This window comes from Protopterus annectens, chromosome 2.part0 (assembly GCF_019279795.1).
Source record: "Protopterus annectens isolate FY-2018-M chromosome 2.part0, PAN1.0, whole genome shotgun sequence".
NCBI lineage: Eukaryota > Metazoa > Chordata > Ceratodontiformes > Protopteridae > Protopterus > Protopterus annectens.
Genome location: NC_056728.1, coordinates 468,409,437 through 468,429,783, shown reverse-complemented (window position 1 = coordinate 468,429,783; position 20,347 = coordinate 468,409,437).

Sequence of the window (20,347 nt, the reverse complement as noted above, 5' to 3'; positions counted from 1 at the left end):
TGGAGTCAGACTGCCATGTGTCTGTCACTGATTCTGATGACATGCATTACTGGAGTCTGACTGCCATGTGTCTGTCACTGATTCTGATGACATGCATTACTGGAGTCTGACTGCCATGTGTCTGTCACTGATTCTGATGACATGCATTACTGGAGTCTGACTGCCATGTGTCTGTCACTGATTCTGATGACATCCATCACTGGAGTCTGACTGCCATGTGTCTGTCACTGATTCTGATGACATCCCTCACTATCTTCAGAAGAGTTACTCTCTAAGCACAATTTCCACATAATTTATAGTCTGCCCACTCCCTGGCTGCAGATCCCAGGCCAAATGACTTTGCTGTCTGGCACTTCCACTCTATTTCCTGGACACTCAGAATATGCAGTGTCCTCCTAATCATTGTGTCATCTGCTTCCAAGCTGCATCTGCAACCTAGAGTATCTTCTTCATAATAATCGCCACCATGTGTTATCAGTCCACTAGCTCTGATTGTCTCCTCATTTATTACATTCATTTTCAAATGTTAAATAATGGACACAGGGTATCAGAATGTCAATAACTATTACTGATAGTGTCTTTCCTGTTCATTCTTGTAAGCAAGAGATGTAGAATCCTTAGAAACCTCAAATCTAAAAAGGTAACATTAGAGCAAATACCAATACAGTGCAACAATATTAGCAAAAGCAAACTTTTAAAAGTTTATGCATTGGTGTACATATGTCTTGAATGATTGTAGTTACTCTACCTTCCTCACCTTAACAGAAGTATGCCATTAATAATAATAATAATACCGTCTCAATGGACAAAATAATAATGATGTGAGGGAAAACTTAGTTTGTTTTTGCTTTCTTGTATTTTGTATTACTTTACTGTCTTCTTCTATTTTCTATATTGTGATTTGTTTCCTTTACACTGTTTTACTTGTATTCTGCTTTTAATTGCATATTTAAACTAGGAAACAGACAACAATTGTATCTCTTGTTTTTTTCCCACACCCTCTCACCCTGGCATTATTGTGTTTTTAAACTGAACTGTCTTTCTGGTTGCCTGCCCCTTATGTTAATTTGACCACATATTTCCTTCCCTCTCCCGTTTCAATGGTCATTGTGAGTAAGCAAATTGTCATTTTGTAAAATCACTCCCCTTCAACTGTTTACATTTATTGGCCATCCTACCACATTCCATAGAACCAGAATACAATCCTCTTTTAAAATCAGTAGCTCTCCACTTAGATAACAAAAGCTTAGTTACACCCCTCCCATATCTAACTGTTTGGTGAATTCCACAGCTCTTAGGATACTAACCTATTTTCCCATCTTACCTTTAAAATCTGCAGCATCTACTCTACGACCACCAATTATTGGGGAGCCCACATTCTGCCCCTCAGTAGTCATCTTGAAATTAGTGCTTTTCTTTTGCTCCTGGTGAGAGAGAGCACATATACATTATATCCTAGGGACTACTGATCACCAGAGAGCCTAATAACTGATTCAGAGGTGCCAGCTTAAAATTTGTGCTTATATTTTGCTCCTGGTAAGAGAAGGAGCAAAGTGCATAAATCACGACTTTTTCTGGTTGGACAGTGAGTGTCTGTGCTTGACTTTCCTGATTGGTCTGGTTGCTATTCAAGGCATCTACTAGGAAAAGGATACAGCAAGCCTACAGACACTTGCATCATCTGGGATAAAACTGTGGATCACCTAACAGGCTGTGGCCTGCTTGGGATTGGTGCTAATGTTTTGCTTGTGGTGAGAGAAGAAACAAAGGAGCACTGTATCCCAGCAGAGTGAAGGAGTGCTGAGACCAGCACTAGTAGTAGCCAGGCAGTAGCCATTCATGTGACGTCCCTCTTTTCATCATTCTTGACAAGCTAATTCTTTCTTTTCAGTAAGTGCTGCTTTATTTGCCCATAATTCATCAGGGTCTACTTATTAGCTTCCCCTCAAGTGTTTGGCAGTGCCCTATTTAGACCCAGGCAGCTTGAGTGACATTTTTCCTGTAAAAGCACAATTGAATTTCACCAACGTCTAGTTGCACACAGGAATAGTTTGCAGTGAAAATCATTGCCCCCAGAGTTGCAATCTGGATACTCCTCACACTGCTTTCTATTCTCACTCCAGCTGTTTAATCAAGAAAAAAAAAGTTGTGTTGCAATGGATATGAACTTTCCCACCATCTCCATTACCATCATAGTGGATATGGGCATCCTGAGGCAATGTATAAATTGACTCATGCTTACCGACAACCAGTTAATTCTCAAACAAACTGATATGGTATGTGAGAGATGTATTTACACAATGTCACTGGAGGCAAAGCTCTCACATAAAAGAACTCCTAATTTCAATAAGGTTGTCAGTAGTACACATGCTGCACCCATGACTCACAATTTAAAGCAGACATATAGCCCCACATATGCTGAGGCACTTAAATGTAAACTTCCTAAACCCCAAAACCTCCTAGATGAACTACATATAACAAGTACCCTCAGCAGCTCTGAAAGCACTCTTTCAAAATAACACCCAGATCAACACATACAGCCACATCTCATGGAACCTCTACTTCTAAGCCCATAAGGCAAGTCACCATGCAATTCAACATTCTGGTTATTGGACACTTCATTATGAGACACACTGAAGGCCCTCTCACCAGGCTGAGTAAAGAGAAAGTCATGGTCAGTTACTTAAGTCCATTTTTATTGGCTTTGTTCTTTTTCATTGTTCCATGGTCAGTTACTTATCGGGGCTAGGGTCCACCATATTATGCATGCACTCAGGTCATTGGACCACAAGTACTAGTATGAGAGATGTACCTCCCTAAACTATATGAAGACAGACATCATGGAGTTCTCGGAATATGTGTCCCAGGCTGGTATGAGCCTAGCATTGAGCAGCATTTTACCTTCTGCAAGGATGATGCCACAATATGAACAAAAAATGACTGACTTTAATAATTGGCTTAGTTTCTGGTGTCATTCTAAGGGGGTGCAGTATTTGTCAGCATGGAAGGAGATGGTCAACAAATCATGCTGCTTTGCCAGGGATGGTCTGCACCTCCCCTTCTAAGCTTTTGAATATTAGCTAAAACATTATCTTCCCCAATAGTGCCTTTTTTAGTTAATGCCAAACTGAAAGTACTTCTAACATAGCAAATCAAAACAAAGAAAATCTAAAGGTATTACTGCTCAGTGCTACGAGTCTAAACAAAAAAACTCCACTCTCTTGAAGCTCTCTTCACCCTAGAGAATACTAATGTCTGTGCAGTTACGGAGACATGGTTTAAGGCTGTGGAGTGCACAATGACAGTGCAAGGTTATAATGCTTTCCACACATTTAGGCCAGCTGCTAGACAGGCAGAGACTAAAGGTGGAGGTGTCTGAATTTACATGAGAAATAAATATAACTTAAGGCTGGTCAAACAGGACAGCGCACTTGAGCTTCTCCATGTTCAAATCACCATAGGCAAAATCCAGTACCACTTCTTTGCAAGCTATAGGTCCCCCACTGTGACACAGGAAACCCATACCATGTATTTAAATCTATTGGAAACAATCAGCATTAAACCCAATACCTTATTCATGGGTGACTTTAATCACTCCAATATTAACTGGGAATCCTATACTACACCAAATGTACAGACACAGAGATTCCTGGATGTTGTAAAGGCAAACTCCCTGGAACAGATTGCCAATACAACAGCCAGGGGTGCAACTATACCGGATCTGGTCCTCGCTATTATGAGAGAGTTCTGCATGCCCCCTAGTGTAATGTCTTCTTTGATAAGGTCAGATCACAAAATGATCTCCTTTGAAGAAAAAATAAAACCTGGAATCCCAACTAACTCTGGAATATTTAGGCACTACTCTAAGACTAACTTCATGCTATTATGTGATAACCTAACAAAATTTCAAGCTCCCATAAACCCTGAGAACACTGATGCCTATGGAGAACTATTAACAAAAACCCTATACAAGCAAGTTAATAGCTGTATGGAGGCAGCTGTACACACCAGGAAGAAGTACAGAGCTAATTCAAAAAAACAGCCACCTTAGTGTATCACAAAATCAATAGGCTATATAATAGGAAGAAGAAAATCATGGTGAAAATTAGGAGGTGCAGCACCCAGCATGATAAAATCACTCTCTTCAAACTAAACAAACAACTCAGAGGACAAATCAAGTCTACCAAAGCCAAATTTGAGGTAACTTTGGCCTCCCAGGCCAAGGACAACCACAAGGCATTTTTTAGCTATGTCCACAACCTCAAAGGCAATACACAGTTGTGTGCAAAGCTCATTGTAAATGGAGCCACCTATACTGAGCCAGAAGATATAGGAAACCTACCAGCCAAAAAACTCAGCTCCTACTTTATGCCTCTGTTCCCCTCAACCTTCCCTCAGGAAATATCATCAAATATAACTCCCCTTGCTATCACTAGGAAACAGGTCCTTAATGCCCTCTCTAAGGCCAGTAACACTGCATCAATGGGCCCAGACAATATCTCAGAATGCTTTTTAAATAGCATGAAACATGACCTATCAGGCCTCTGGAATTGCTATTTAACTGTAACCTCCAAATAGGTTTCATGCCTCAAGAATGGAGAACAACAACAGTCATTCCTCTGCATAAAGATGGACCATCTATAGACCCTGGAAACTACAGACCCATGGGTCTCATTCGTCTCATATGCAAAGCCATGGAAAGAATTATCATGGAAATGATCAATAATGATATAGTAAATGTCCAGACAATGGACATATCCAAATTCAGTTTTGTCAAGAGCAGGTCATGCCTACTCAACCTGGTGGACTTTTTAGAGAAGATCACCAAAGCAATGGATGAAAGCAAAATGATTCACACTGTCTCCCTTGACCTTGCCAAGGCATTTGACACAATTTCCCACTCAGGCATTGTTGACAAACTCAAGAGTTTAGGTACAGACCCTTATGTCAAAAAGTGGATAGCCAAATGGCTCACAGACCAGACCCCAGAAGTTAGAATTGGGAGGTCATCTCCACAAAGAGGCCAGTCACTAGCAGATTCCCTCAGGGATCAGTCTTGTGACTGTACTTTTTTGGCATTACTTCTCTGTAGTCAAGGCCAATGTCAATGGCCTCTGGCTGACTAAATTTGCAGATGATTGCAAATTAGGAGCTGTCATTGAATCCCACACCGACACAAATGTTCTCCAGGAAGAGTTGACACAGACAAGAAACTGGTGTCAGATCCATGGACTAAAACTAAATGCTAAGAAATGCATAAGAGTATCCTTTGGGAAGTCATCCACCCCTGATAACTATCATACTGACAACACACCCCTAAGTGATGACCCAGTAGTCAGGGACTTGGGGACACACAGAGACAGTAATCTAGTTTTTGGCCATCATGTGTCTATAGTAGTAAGGAAATCATTCTATGTTGCACAACTTATAAACAAAGGTATGTCATCTATGTCCAAGGAAGTCAACTGTATTCGGCATTCATCAGACCTATCATTGAGTACAATGCCCCCTTTTGTATGTACCTAACTAGGCCTATCCACCAATTGGAACATCCATAGAGGTTCCTTATTAAAAGAATACACAACATAAGTAACATGTCCTATACAGACTGCCTCAAGGCCCTATCCCTGTATTGTGTCTCCTACAGGCTGTTGAGGGGAGATCTATGCCTGGCATACAAGGCATTGTCAGACCCCAGTCTGATGGACCTCCTGCACATCTGCAAAACAAACAGCACCAGAATTACCCATTCTAAAGACTTTAAACCTTGCCTGTGATATAAATAGGACCTGCAGGACAGATAGGTATGTATCCCAGAGACTACCCTGTCTATGGAACAGGCTCTCCATCCATGTGAAGCAGAGTTCCTCCCTAACCCAATTCAAGTGTAACTTGGACAATTGGATGGGCAACAGGAAATTCATCCCTAATTTGGCATCTGTGTCTCTAATGGACACAGGCAAGATGTAAATGGTTCATCTCCCGGGCCCCTGTTTGTAAATGGTTCATCTCCCTAAACCCTGCTTACACTTATTAAGGGTTCCAAAACTTGTCATAAATTTGGGATGCATGGCTAGGCTTAAAAACACCCTTGCGATCGCCAGTCTAGTAAACACCCATGAACCTATAAACCTATAGCATGTACCTCTATTTAAAAAGAAATGTAATAAAGGGGTAAGTTATCATAGTTAGGAAGATTGACAGCAGTTGATTAAAATATTATGAAATACATACTCATATAAGCAAGACTTCAAGCAGAAATTTCACTATGGATTCAGAAAAGGCTGACTAAATAAAAGCATTATGTATTTAGTAATGGTGGTATATTTCCTAATAATATTTAAGAATGGTGAGGTACTTCCTAATACTCATAAGAGGAAGACTACAAAAATGTCTTGTGACATTGCCCTTCACTATAGATTCTGACCACATTAAACATTATTGACAATTAGAAAAGATTATAGCCCGGCATGAAGACTGGGCAAGAAATGTGTCAGATCTACGTTTGCCTTTAAAACAAGCAAAAAACACACAACTCTTTCTTGTGGGCTTTGCACTATCACTATTGCATTTGCAACAGTCCTTACTTTTCAGTACCACCAATCAAACAACTTATTAAGCAATAGGAAAATGTCACTGTATTTTTCAAAATGTTATTTATGTTGCTAACTGATGCATTCCATATCGAACGTACCACAAAATAACCATGTTGTAAAATATATACATAAGTATTATTATTCTATCAGAAATAGTAATAATAATAATAATAATAATTATATAAATATTCAAAGAGCTGTTCAAAATTAAAAAAAAACGTTTTTATATAAATATTCAAAGAGCTGTTCAAAATTTTAAAAAACGTTTGTATTTTATGTATTAGATTATGCTAATTTGACACAGAGTGACATAGAATATGTACTAACTATAAAAAAATATAAGTAGTAGATGGTATTAAATGTTTCACATGTCCTAGCTTAAATTAAACCATTAATATCAAATGTATTTTTAAAAAGAACATTATAAAACACTTATTACTTTATAGATAGATTGATAGATACTTAGATACTTATTTTTTTATCTCAAAAGTTGTGATTGCTGTTTTTGTCATACTAGGAATTTGGACTTATGCGCCTTTCAAGTTTTAGATTCAGTAAGCACTGTGTAGGGGTGTGCAACCCTACCCAAACCAGGCAAATGCCACTGCATGCTAATTGCAGCATAAGCAGTTGAGTTACATGCTGATTAACCAATCTAACATGGTGGGGCTATTCATCAAGCTATAAAGCAACTGTGTAGACTCCGTGCTGGTGTTCCACATGAATTACAAAACATTTAGAATACAGCCACGGAAAGGAGTCTACATGGACAGAGTAAAAAGTAAAAGGTGTGAGATTTGTACAGAACTGACCTTAACATACCACACAGCATTAGATAGAGGCAGATGCAACAATATGAGAGTAACAATAGCAACATAATCCTTTTCTGTGCCATAACAGAAATGCAGCTTTGCTCACCCATTCCTAAATGAACAGTACACTTGTAAATAATGCAGACAGATAAAAGTGTAAAAGTGTGTTAATCAAAATAAATATGAAAACCATTAAACAGACTATTAATAGTTACATGTCAGCATATGCAATATGTAGCTGATGAAATGCAGGCATATCATCTAAAAAACAGTACTTCTTTGTACAGATATAGCCCTAAGTAATATCCTCTCTTCTGTGTTCAACACAAACAATTTGGCTCCCCTTTCCTGGGTTTCTGTGTACTGGTTAAGGTGCTTGCCACCCCTACAGGTTCCAAAGACCAAATTACCACCATAACAGCTATAAATAAATGCAGTCTAAGGGTCATGCTGCTCAATGCTAAAAGTCTAAATCTCAAGATGCACTCTCTCGAAACACTTCTCAAAATGGAGAACATCAACATTTGTGCTGTAACAGAGACCTGGTTTAAAGCAGCAGAAAGCACCCCTGCGCTACCAGGCTATAACTCATTCCACACCTTTTGGCCCCAAAACATGGACCGAAATTTCAAAGGCAGTGGTGTCTCCATATTCGTAGAGGGTATGCACACCTCCAGACTAGTAGCCTAGCATAATGAATCTGAGATACTCCAGGTACAACTAACATTGGGTAAGATAGCAATTCAGGTTGCAGCCTGCTATACGGCTGTTAGAAAAATATGTATTTGAACATGTATAAAGTGCTAGTTTAAAAGCAAATAGTATATAATGCATTTTATTCTATTTACAATATGGCAATAAGAATGATTTTACATGTAATTGCTTGAAGCTTTGGAGTTGCAGTGTATTTGAACTCTGACCCTGGCAGTAGCCAGCTCAGCAAGCTTATGTTTTTCACTAATGATTATCTGCTGGGTCAGGAAAATTAAATGTATAAAGCATTGAATATTCTTATTCCTTCCTCTGAGATAATTGACCTTGTGAATGTATCAGAGATAAGACACAGCTGCTAAAAGTAAAAGTTGCAAGAAGAACAAAGAAGTATATTGCAAGAGTGAACCGACTATTGTATTCAAGCTAGCCTGAGACCTTAAAAGAGTAACATTTACAGAAAGACATTATAACGAACCAGGTGCTTTGCAAGGCTGTATTATTCCCATGGGAAACCTTTTAAAATGTATAACATCAGCTTTTTCTTATGAATATAATATTGTAGACCATAGTGATGTAGGTGCCCTGTGACTAACCACGTCAGTAAGGTGGGCACAGCCTGAATGTAAGACTATATAAAATTGTGTATTTCCTGCATCATGTCAGACAAAACTCTGTACTTGTATGGTTTTTTGCCTCATGGTGTACACTAGTAAACTTTTGCATCTGAGCCTCCTGTGTTGTTATCATTTGTTTTTATTTAACAGTTTGGTCCTTCAGACCAGAATTCCCTTGGTAAGCTGCAGATCAGAGTGTACCGGTGGTCGAATACTGCGCAGGAGAAGCTACCAAAATGGTTCTTCTTGAAACACAAAGACCTCCGACTGAATTGTCGTTTTGAGAGGCTGGCCACTTTCTGATCTGCGGCCGAAGAGCGGTCTCGAACTGGTCGACCCAGGAGGCTCAGGTAGGAAAATATTTGCCTTTTTTCTGTTTTAGATCAGGGACTAGGTTACAGTAAATGTCATTGTCAGAGATTTGTTATACAGATCAGGGACAAAAGGAAATTACTGTATATTTTGTCAGAGATCAGGGAAACAGAATAAGGTAGGCAGTTATTCTAGATAAACTGTGTAAGGAACTGAAATACCACGTGGTGAAAAGGGTTACGTAACATTTTTTTAGAATGGGAAATCAGTGCACTAAAAAATCGCGGGATCCGCCCCTAACTGATGACGCAAAATATATGCAATTACAATGGACTGATAATGTAAGGTATTATACAAAATGGGTTAATAAATACGGATTTGATGGTAAATTAAACAAGATTTCATTAGTTAAACTTTTAAAACAGCTTAAATCTGACGCAGAAGGTCAGGCAAAAAAACAACAGTGATTAGGCATTCCTCAAGCACACAGGTGGATTGAGGAAGTAAACCGAAGGGAACAGAAAACTAAAAATGCAAAAACATTATTTTTAGACAAAGAGGATAATAATACAGTAATAGCGACGGCCCCTCCCCCTCCGCCCCCTCCAATGCCTTTTTCAGGATATGAAGCAGGAGGACAAGCTGGTCCACCTCCATGTTATCCTGAAGTTACAAGAGTACTAAAACCATTTGTTAGAGATCCTATTAAAACTAGGTCCCAGACACGTAAAACACTTGGGGACACAGACTTATATCAAATAGGGAGAAGCACACTAGAAGAGAGTGAGGAAGAAATCTGTCCACTAATCGAGGTACCAAATCCTCAGGCAGGACAGGAAGGGCAGGACCCAACTCTTCTAGTATATAGACCATGGACACCGGAAGATATTCGGAAAGCTACAGAGGGAATCCCTCATCCAAAAGTTAATTACACAAAGTTTTTACAAGATTTACAAGGTATGAGACTAAGTTACCACTTGAATGGGGAAGAAGTAGAAAAGGTAGTTAGACAGATTGTGGGTCCAGACTGGCACATGATTTGTGGCACCTGGAATCCTCGTAATGCAGAGCTTAAACCACTCCCACATAGTGACGCAAAATTAGACAACAGAGTCAAAGGTCTTACAGACCGAATTTCTGAAAAATGGAAACCTAGAGCAGATTGGACTTGCATTAATCAATGCATACAGCAAGAGAATGAAACTGTAGATGGGTACTATGGTAGATTATTGGAATGTTTCAATAACCATAGTGGTATGGCTATTCCTGAAAATCAGACACATGATACCTCATATGAACAGCAACTGAAAAATGCATTTTTGAAAGGTTGCATTGCACCTATCAGTAGCTTTATTACAAAGCATATGATAGATTATCGAACAAGTAGGCTACAAGCCTTACTTGAATATGCCAGACATGCTAAAATACACTTTAATAGTAAAAAGAAAAAGAAGACACAGGTCTTCACAGCTGAAGACGGAGCAGAGGTCTTTGTAGTACAGTCAGGTAAAAAGGGTAAGAAAAATACCCAGGGAAATAGACAATCTGACAAAAGGTCAGAAGATTTTGAAGAGAGAAAAAAGAAAGGTGAGTGCTTTAAGTGCGGCAAAAAAGGACATTTAGCAAGGGATTGCAGGCTAAATAAAAAGGTGACTACAGAAAATAAAGGTGATGAGGACTGACTATATGATAGTGATGAAAACCAGAAATCATTAGGGAAGAAAAACAAACAAAGGGCAAATGTAAATGTAGTGGAAGGAACAGAGGAAGTGCAAGCAGATGTAGAGGATGAAGAAAGTGAAATTTTAGATTTGGCATTACTGAGCTTGGAGCTCTGTTTGGCAGACACAAAACCGGAAGTTACACTTCTGGTGGAAGGAAGGGAAGTGAAATTCTTGTGTGACTCAGGAGCGTCACGAACTTTGATACACCCTTCAAAGTTACCAAAATATTCTGAATCACCTGACTATATATTAGTGAAAGCAGCAAATGGACAGCTATATAGGGAGCCACTCTCCCATAATATAGCAATAACTGACCCTGTTTCAGGTATGACTCAGAAAAGTAAAATTGTAGTTTCTGAAAAATGTCCAGTAAACTTACTGGGAAGAGATCTTATGCAGATATTTGGCATAGCGGTAGTTCCCACTATGCAGGGTATGGAAGCACAAAGACAAATGGATACTTTTGTGGTGCGACCGGAGGGTGAAACCTTTTACTGGTACAGCCAGGACCTAGTTACTACTGGTCCAGGGGCAGTAACCGGAGAACTGATGAATGTAGCCATCAGTAAGGCCCCCTCCCTTGACACTGACCAACAGCATTTGTTACATTGTACTCTATACTACTGTAGCATGCCAGGACCTGATAAAGAATATGAGCAAGAGTTGTTCAAAAATCCTGCTAACAGATTAGTATTACGAACCTTGTATTGGGATACTGAGGGAAACAGTGTGGTAAGCTGTTCACTATCTCAGGAATTCATGACACTGTACAAATCTAATAGACTACCACATGTCAGCTTGACAAAGAATAAGGATGTGAGATGGGCAGACTTAGGAGAAAAAGTAACAAGATGGGAAAAACAAACTGATTTAGAATTATCAGAACAGGGAATACAAAAACAGAAATTGAATTGGCTAACACAGACACATCCAGCTGTACACTTACAAACTAGTGAAGACAGCTGATTAGCATTCTTATTAGAAGAAAAAAAAGCCTTGTGTGATATACCAGATATTCTTTGGTCAACAGGTAAATCAGATGTAGGACTTATTCAAACAGCAGGACCAGTAAATATTACACCAAAATCAGCATTTAGACCACAAAAAAGACAATACCCCTTGAGGAAAGATGCAGAGCAAGGAATCAAGCCTATAATAGCAGCATTACTCAAGGAAGGAGTACTGGTAGAATCTCTTGATTCACCATGTAGCACCCCTCTATTTCCTGTTAAAAAAGCAAACGGGGAATGGCGGATGGTACAGGATTTACAAGCTGTAAACAATGCAATAATACCCAGAGCACCTACGGTGCCAGACCCACACACCTTGCTGAATGATTTAAAACCACAACAAAAATATTTTACTGTGGTAGATATAAGCAATGCTTTCTTTTCAATACCTATACATCCTGATAGCCAGTATTGGTTTGCATTTACATTTCAGGGTAAAAGATATACCTATACTCGGCTACCGCAGGGATATTGTGAAAGTCCAACGATATTTGCACAAGAAATGGCAAGCAACCTGGCAGGGTTTACACCACCAGGAGGTAGTCAGATTCTACTTTATGTAGATGACATCTTGCTAGCAGCCCCTACCCAGCATCAATGCAGGGAAGATACGATAGCATTATTGAAATTTTTAGCAGCACAAAGACACAAAGTAAACAAAAATAAGTTACAACTTTGGAAAAAACAGGTTAGATACCTAGGATATGTAATATCCAATGAAGGTAGAATATTAGACGAAGACAGAAAAACAGCGATTTTACAGGCACCCAAACCAGCAACCAAGAAGGAAATGATGTCCTTCTTGGGAACGACTAATTTTTGTCGAAGCTGGATATCAAACTATGCTTTAGAATCTGCTCCACTGGCTGATTTAATATATAAAACACCAATGGCAGCACAAGATGTATTACAATGGACACCTAAAGCAGAAACAGCTTTCTGCAGACTAAAACAATTGATAGCTTCATCACTAGTTTTAGGACTTCCAAATTACCACAAAAGATTTTTTCAGACCGTAGATTGTAAGCAGGGATATATGACGTCAGTTTTGACACAACAGCATGGGGATAAGCAACGCCCCATAGCTTACTATTCATCACAATTAGATCCAGTGGCACGATCATTGCCTCACTGTGTGCAAGCAGTAGTCGCAGCTGCAATGGCAGTACAGGCTTCGGCCTCAGTAGTGTTGTTCCACCCTCTCACATTGAGAGTGCCTCATGCAGTCGCGATAATTTTACTGCAAGAGAAAATAGCATATCTATCTCCTGCTAGACATCTTTCATGCATGACCATACTGCTGAGCCAACCTCATATGGTAATTAAACGTTGTACAACATTAAATCCATCAACGTTACTTCCAACTCCTGTGGATGGCACACCACACAGTTGCCTGCAGGAAATTGAGCAAATAACTTTGCCCAGACAAGACCTTACTGATATGCCCATGGATGATGCCAAGGTGACATTTTATGTGGACGGTTCATGCAGAAAGGGTCCTACAGGGAAAATTCTAGTAGGGTATGCGGTAGTCACAGATACAGAGATTTTAGAAGCCCAACCCTTACAGCATAACCTGTCTGCTCAAGCAGCAGAACTGATAGCCTTAACACGGGCTTGTACTCTAGCGAAAGATAAATGTGTGAACATATATACTGACAGTCAGTATGCTTTCTCTACAGTGCATGTTTTTGCACAACAATGGAAAAATAGGGGAATGATAACATCTACTGGCAAACCGATTAATCATGCGCAACTTATTTTGAACTTGTTAGATTCCATTCAGTTACCTACTAAAGTAGCTATTTGTAAATGTTTAGCTCATACAAAACAACAGGATGCAATTTCAAAAGGAAATGCAAAAGCTGATGCAGCTGCAAAGCAAGCAGCCTCAGACTCAGAAACCTTACTTTTAACCGAGGAATTACAACCCTCTGAGATTTTAGATTTAGAAATGTTAAAAACAATGCAGACATTAACTACAAAAGCTAAGAAACAAAAATGGGAGAAACAAGGTGCAATCCTCGAAAATGGACTGTATATCTCCAAAGAGAAAAAAACAATATTGCCGTCTAATTTATTTAGATATGCAGCTTTGTTGAGCCATGGGCAGTGCCATGTCTCAACAGGGGGGATGGTACAGTTAGTAAATCGAATATTCCAAACATATGGATTTATAAACTTCACACAAAAATTTTGTGCAGCATGCCATGTCTGTAATAAACATCATGCACAAGGAGCATTCAAACCCAAGCAAGGGAGTTTTCTTATACCACCATATCTGTTCCATACTATCTGTATGGATTTCATAGAACTAAACAAATGTGAAGGGAAAAATAACAAATAAAACTGTTTTGCAGTTAAACTCTTTTTCAGATAAAAGACAGACCAGACCATTGGAAGCAGTGCTGACCCCAGGGTCCTGGGTTTGGTTGAAGGTCACGAAGAAGAAGAATTGGGCAAGTCCAAAGTGGGAAGGACCGTACCAGGTACTGTTGGCAACGCCTACTGCAGTCAAAGTTGCTGAAAGGTCGTCCTGGGTCCACCTGACGCACTGTAAACCGGTAAAGAATTTTCAACTTGATAAACATTTTGTGACTGACACACAACAAAGGCAGGATGGCCAAGAGCGAAATGAGTAAAAATACAGATCAACCCCAAAGATATTGTTTAATCATCTTGCTAACTATGCATTTATTGACTATGATTGTGATGACTTTCCTTTTGTTGTGGTTCTTCCTACATATAACCACACAAGTGAAAGTGGAGAAACGTGATGAACTGTCTATAGACTGGCATCCAAACTTTAACACATACCTAGCTATGAAGCGTGTATATGTAGAGACTATAAACATTTCAAATTGCTGGGTTTGTACTGCCATACCAACAGCATATGGAGGACTGTTGATGTCCGCTGTCCCCTTGGGGATAAATGAGACTTGGGAAAATTTGCTTTTGATACAGGTTCTGTAAGATCACAGGACAAAATTGCATTGTATTTGCCTATTACACAGAGGGGAATTGTATGTTTCTTTAAGAATAACACACTCCAAGTGGGTTGGAGTAACTGTAACATAACTATATCTTATAAATGTTATATTAAAGCCAAAGATAAAGGCACTATTTGTAACGCAAATTATGATTCATATTTGAGCCTAATGAAAACAACATTAAGTGAAGTGCAGAGAAATCCTGTCTTGCATAAATTGTCTGTTATAGACAAGAAAATGTTTCATTCAGAATTAACCCGCATCAGTACCAAAGTAGAAAACTGTTATTTTGTTTGTGGAAAAAAAGCATACAAATGGCTACCTGAGAATTGGTCCGGCAGTTGTTTTTTGGGTTATCTGGTTCCAGCTATAAGGCATACTGCAGAATTACCTCTAGGTAAGATACGAAATGTAAGAGATGTAGCCCGAAAACCTGAAGATCCAATCGGAAAACCTGTAAATCCAATGGGAAAAATCGAAGCTGGTTGGAAGAACCATCATTCCGTGAAAGATAAAGAAAAATTGACTCATATGGACTTGAGTGACAGTGTTATATCCTGGGCTGGGATATTTCCAGCATATGGAGCAGTCAAATCGATCTGAGAGTTAAAAAAACTGTCGAAGCTTCTCGAAGTAATGAGTAAAGCAACTTTTTCTGCTCTCGAACTAGTGACTGATAAACTGAATGCAATGAAAACTGTTGTGCTACAAAATCGAATGGCTCTTGATTAATGATCACCTAGAGGTAATACAGCAGGTATCGGCCATGACTGAACCAGGCCCAAACCCACTGACGAACTTTTTCCAGAGTCTGTTTGGTGGGTGGGGTTCTATCTTAATGAATATTTTGATTGCTATTTGTGTTGGTCTGCTCCTGTTAAGAGCATGTGTCTGTTGTGGGATCTCCTGTATGAAAAGATTAGTCAAAGATTTTGTTGATATATCTGTAACTGAAACTTTGTACCAAGACATTAAATTGGAACTATTGATTCCAGACGAAACTTGTTCCGAAATATAAACTAAATGACTTGCCTAGTTAAAAGTCCTTAGAGGAGAAGGCTAGGAGATGATATAACATTGTTTATGTTTCTGAATAGAATAAAAAGTATTAAAAGGGAGGAAAATGTTAGAAAAATATGTATTTGAACATGTATAAAGTGCTAGTTTAAAAGCAAATAGTATATAATGCATTTTATTCTATTTACAATATGGCAATAAGAATGATTTTACATGTAATTGCTTGAATCTTTGGAGCTGCAGTGTATTTGAACTCTGACCCTGGCAGTAGCCAGCTCAGCAAGCTTATGTTTTTCACTAATGATTATCTGCTGGGTCAGGAAAATTAAATGTATAAAGCATTGAATATTCTTATTCCTTCCTCTGAGATAATTGACCTTGTGAATGTATCAGAGATAAGACACAGCTGCTAAAAGTAAAAGTTGCAAGAAGAACAAAGAAGTATATTGCAAGAGTGAACCGACTATTGTATTCAAGCTAGCCTGAGACCTTAAAAGAGTAACATTTACAGAAAGACATTATAACGAACCAGGTGCTTTGCAAGGCTGTATTATTCCCATGGGAAAATTTTTAAAATGTATAACATCAGCTTTTTCTTATGAATAGAATATTGTAGACCATAGTGATGTAGGTGCCCTGTGACTAACCACGTCAGTAAGGTGGGCACAGCCTGAATGTAAGACTATATAAAATTGTGTATTTCCTGCATCATGTCAGGCAAAACTCTGTACTTGTATGGTTTTTTGCCTCCTGGTGTACACTAGTAAACTTTTGCATCTGAGCCTCCTGTGTTGTTATCATTTGTTTTTATTTAACAACGGCCCCAACCATGTCCCAAGACGCTCACTCCATATTCCTAAGCACCCTGAAAACTATTATGATCCAACCCAACACTCTCATACTAGATGACTTCAACTACCCTCCATCAGCTGGGAAAACTACTCATGCACCAATGCACTGGCCCAATGCTTCCTGGAATTCATCAATTGCAATGCCCTGGACCAGCTCATTCTATTAGAGGAAGCAACATCCTTGACCTAACTTGGACCAGAGCACTAAAGGTGGAGGCATGTCAATATTCATTACGGATATCCACACATCCAGGCTAGTTGCTCAGCATAATGCATCTGAGATTATCCAAGTGGAACTAACTCTGGGCAAGACTGCAATGCAAATTGTAGCTTGCTACAGATCCCCCACCATGCCCCAGGATTCCCACTCCTCATTTCTTGATACACTGGAAAATATCAGGGTACAACCTAACACCCTAATAATGGGCAATTTCAACTACCCCACCATTAATTGGGAAAACTACTCATGTACCAACTCTTGTGCTCAACGTTTTCTGGAATTCATAAATTCTAATGCCTTGGATCAACTTATCCACACCCCCACCAGGGGCAGCAATATCCTAGACCTGGTCATTACCAACATGGGCAACCGGTGTTCCATTGCAGAGGTCATTTCCTCGTTGGTCAGATCCGACCACAAGCAAATCACTCTAGACATCCACATCCCAGCCCCACCCCCATTAGGGAAATCACTGTAAAAAATTTCTCCAAAGCCAACTTCACGCTTCTCAAGACAGAAGTGGCAAACTTCACGACACCCATGCTGAAGGACAGTAGAGATATGACTGCTGAATCCTATACAATTGCACTTTATAAGTACTTATACAAGTGCATGGAACGTACAATCCCTAACAGAACCAATATGCTATCCTCCAAAAAAAGGAAGCCAATCTGGTGGTCCCCTGCTATAAGCAAACTCTACAACAGAAGAAAGAAACTGTTGCAAAAAAGAGTAAAATCTCATGATTGGAGGAACTCCATGGTCAGCCTCATTAAGAAGCTGAGATCCCTCATAAAATCCTCCAAAGCTAGTTATGAAAACAAAATCGCCACTGATACTAAAGACAACCACAAAGCATTCTATAGCTATGTCAAGAATCTCAATGACAACACTCAGATCTGCTCTGAGTTACAGCACAATGGCTCTAAATATACAGAACCAACTGATATTGCCAACATCCTGGCAGATAGGTTCAGTGCTAACTTTACCCCTCTCTCATCCCCTAAAGGGCCCATCTCTATACCGGAAGAATGCAGAGTACCTGTAATCACGGCTGCACAGGTAAAAAACACACTCTGCAAAGCCAAGAACACAGCATCCATGGGACCTGACAACATCCCAGGCTGTGTTCTACATGAACTACAGAATGAACTGGCACCCCACCTAAGTACCATGTTCAGTCATAGCCTCACCTCAGGCTTTGTGCCCACTGAATGGTGCACAGTAATGGTTATCCCACTCCACAAAGGGGGAGCCACCACAGACCCCAAGAACTACTGCCCCATTAGCCTGACGAGCCTGATCACAAGGCTATGGAGTGTATCATCATGGGACTTATAAACAATGACATTGGTAATCTCCAAACTCTGGACCCTACCCAGTTCGGGTTTGTATAAGGCAGATCATGTCTCCTAAACATGATAGACTTCTTTGAAGCAGTCACCAAAGCTGTAGATGAGGGTAAGGTGGTAGACACAGCCTATCTAGATCTCGCCAAGGCTTTCAACACCATCCCCTACTGTGGAATTATAGACAAACTCACTAAACTAGGTATAAATCCCTATGTCACAAGATGGGTTGCCAACTGGCTCACTGACCAAACTCACACTGTTAAAGTAGCAGACTCTAAAACCAACTTTAGACCAGTGACAAGTGGAGTACCACAGGGTTCATTCCTAGGTCCTCTCCTGTTTGGTATCTACTTCTCTGAAGTACAGGCTAACACAGAAGGTCTTTGGTTAACAAAGTTCCCAGATGAATGCAAACTAGGAGCCATAATCAAATCTCCTAACGATGTGGACATCCTACAAAAGGGCCTCACTGAGACAGATGCCTGGTGTCAATGCCATGGCCTCAAGCTCAATGCCAAAAAGTGCATTGTCATCCCCTTTGGGAAAAACTCTGTACCCATGAACTACCACATAGGCTGTAGTCCACTTAACACTGAAAGTGTGATAAGAGACCTTGGGACACAGTTAGACAGTAGTCTCTCCTTTGATAATCACATCACCACAGTAGTCAGGAAATCCTTCTATGTGGCACACCTCATCACAAAAGGTTTCTCATCCAGGAAGAAAGAGGTCATCATTCCCCTCTACTCATCACTCATTAGACCCATTATAGAGTACAACGCCCCTTTTGGTATGTACCTCACAAGACATTTACAGCAACTGGAAAGGCCACAGAAATACCTCACAAAGAGGATTACTGGCCTCAAACAGATGCCCTACACAGACCGTTTCAAAAAACTCCAGCTTTACTCTGTCACATATCTCCTACTCAGAGGCGATCTCTGCCTAACATACAAACCTACGTCAAACCCAGAGCTGTTGGACATGCTCCATGTAAAGAAATCCCAATCACTCTGAGCTACACGCTCTAGGGACTTAGACCTTGTCTCCACAATAAACAGAACATGCTGGAGGGATAGATTCTTGTCTCAGAGACTTCCCATACTCTGGAACAGACTACCTATCTATATCAAACAAAGCTCCTCATTAGCACTCTTCAAGAAAAATCTTGATGATTGGATGGGAGATAGGAAATTCACCCCGGGGATCACTTCTGTGGCTCTGCTTGACAGGTGCACAGGAAAATAATTTTCTTGGGTGGCAAAAGCCATGGTACCATTTGGCAAGGCTTATATAGGCCCTAGGGCCAATAGCTTAGTACCTACCTATGAACCTATGAACCTATGGGCAACCATTGCTCTACAGCAATAGTCAATTCCTCCTCGTTAGATCCAACCACAAACTAATCACCATGGAAATCCACATCTCACCCACATCCCCCACAAAGGTATCCACCATGAAAAACTTCTCCAAAGCTGACTTTGGACTCCTAAAACCAGAGGTCGCTAACATCATGGCACCCATGCCAATGGAAAATAGATTCATGACTGCCAAATCATACACCAATACACTGTACGAACACGTACATAAATGCTTGGAACTAGCCATACCCAACAGAACCAAGATGATCTCTTCCAAAAAAAGGAAGCTAATCTGGTGGTCCCCTGCCATTAATAAACTCTACAACAGAAGGACAAAACTGTTGCAGAAAAAGGTGAAGTCCCAAGACTGGAAAAATTCCCTTATTAGCCTCAACAAAAAGTTGAGATCCCTCATCAAAACCTCCAAAGCTAGCTATGAAGCAGAATTGCGGCAGACACTAAAAACAGCCACAAAGCCTTTTATAGTTATATCAAGAATCTTCATGGCAATGCCCAGATTTGCTCTGAGTTACTGCACAATGGTACCTCCTATACTAAGCCAACAGATATTGCCAACATACTGTCCAACAGATTCAGTGCTAACTTTACTCTTCTCTCCCCTCCCCAAAAGACCAATCTCAATGCCAGAAGAATGCCAGGTACCCAACATTACTGCAGCACAGGTTAACGCTGCATTGTCTAACGCCAAGAATACAGCTTCCATGGGACCCAACAATATCCCTGGCTGTCTAAATGAATTACAAAGTGAACTGG